A 1,917-nucleotide genomic window follows, 5' to 3' on the forward strand; every position below is an offset into this window, starting at 1 on the left:
ATGATTTTGGATGTGCCTAGGTCCCTTTGAGACATCTGAGTGGCAATACTGAGTACACAGGTGGATAGAGACAGAAATGTGGGACTCATTGACACGTGGGTGGGTGCCAGAGCAGTGGGGGGGGGGGGGGGGGACTATAGAAGGGGGAGGGGACGGGGTTCTGACAGCCTTGGGGATCTCCCCAGAGGTAGAGAACAAGCAGCGCGAGAGACAGACCCTCAGATGTTCTCCCGCGACGGATCCCTGTCATTTTCTGGTGTTCAAGCCCCTGTGTAATCCTCTCCCCTTGTACGTGGGCAGGTTCTCAGGCTTGCTTCTCCCAGTAGAATAATTCTTAAGATCTGCAGCCTGGAGGGCACTTAATAGCCAACAGAAGAGCTCTGGTTGGGCAGAAGCAGTTCAGATCCCAGGAGGAAGAAAGGAAAATGGATTGCGTTTAGTTTCTGAGCGGTAGAGGGGAGCGCAATCCACACCCCAGGCCGAGGGACTGGCCCTTCCCGACTCAGCAGCGGACACGTGTGGGAACCCCCAGGTGAGGCTTCCGCCTTCCCAGGCAGCCTCTGTCTCGTCTAGGGTGGTGGGCCTGGGGCTGGCGGGCAGCGAGCCCAGGAAGCCCCCGTGCCACACTCCACGGCTGAGCTGGGGATTCTGCCCTCGCAGCTGGGCTGACCTCCTGCAGGCGGGCCTCCGTCCGAACAAGGGCCCAGTGTGTTTCCCTAGGCGAGGATTTGGCCGAGGTTAGCCCAAGAGCCTGGTTCAGACAGGAGCCCTTTGAAGGCAGCATGAATTGGGCTCAATGTCTCCATCCAGCTGAGACTGGAGGTGGGGGGCAGGGGCCCAGCCAGAGCGGCTTCCAGAAGGCCTCTCGTCCAAGGATGAGAAGAGGCTTGGCGTCCATGCCCATCTCCGGTCCCGCGGCAGCATCCTCATGCAACAACACAACCACTGCAGCAGCAATTCCCACAGCCTCTGCCAGAGCGAGCCCCGAGCAGGAGAAAGATGGTCCTGGACAAACATGTGTGATTTGTGATACTTATGCATTTGTTTTAAGGTGTACTAGATAAAAGATAGCTGGCCCATCCCATCAGCGCTTTCTCAGATTTTATTGCTTTGAGCGAGGTGACATCTATTGACACTTAAAAAGGGGCTTACTGGGAACTACCCAAATGTCCACCAGCAGTGAATAGGTGAGTGAGTTGTGGTACGTCCACACAGTGGAAAGCTGCTCAGCAATGCAAAGTAACGCCATCCTGGTCTGCACATCATGGATCTATATGTGGAGGGCTGGGGATGGAGGCCATTCTTTTCTTTTTTTCTTTTTGGCCGTGGGATCTTAATTCCCTGACCGGGGATCGAACCCAGGACCACGGCAGTGAAAGCACCGAGTCCTAACCACTGGACCACCAGAGAATTCCCTGGATGCCATTCTTCAAGGAGGAAGATGCTGAGCCTGGACGTCGCGTGGCAAAGGGGCCAAAACACAGGCTGCTCTAATGCTCCACCCCTGTGCTGGCACCCAGTCTGTGTCTATATCAAGGCAATTGTCCCCAGGAATGTCCCCCATCACTCCTAACCCATCCATTGTCTGACTCTTATTCAGATGAACTCATATCTCTCTCGGCTTCCCTTGGCCCTGCCTCTGGCCTCTTCAAGCCACTCCCTCCCTCACCCCCGGGCACAAATTAACCTTCCTAAAGTGCTGCTCTGATTGAGGCTCTCCCCACTGCTCGAGCACCTTCAGTGGCTCCCTATTGCCAGGAAAATAAGGATCAACTTCCTCAGCCTGGTGTTTCATGTTCCCAGGATTATCTGAGCAGCCTTCTGTCCTATATCACACACCATCCACAGCAGCTAATTTTACGCCGTTTCCTGAATGTACCCCACAAATTCTCACATCTTAGTCTGCTCTTTCCACCT

At 54.9% G+C, this 1,917-nt stretch overlaps 1 non-coding gene across 1 annotated transcript; it reads right to left on the bottom strand.

The window, feature by feature from the left end:
- Positions 1-1,337: 1,337 nt before the first annotated feature.
- TRNAE-UUC lies at positions 1,338-1,410 on the bottom strand. Its single transcript has one exon. It is a non-coding gene; the product is annotated as a tRNA-Glu (tRNA).
- Between the last annotated feature and the right edge of the window lie 507 nt (positions 1,411-1,917).

Source organism: Monodon monoceros, unplaced genomic scaffold (genome assembly GCF_005190385.1).
Source record: "Monodon monoceros isolate NGI ecotype Baffin Bay Population unplaced genomic scaffold, NGI_Narwhal_1 Super_Scaffold_1, whole genome shotgun sequence".
Taxonomy (NCBI): domain Eukaryota; kingdom Metazoa; phylum Chordata; class Mammalia; order Artiodactyla; family Monodontidae; genus Monodon; species Monodon monoceros.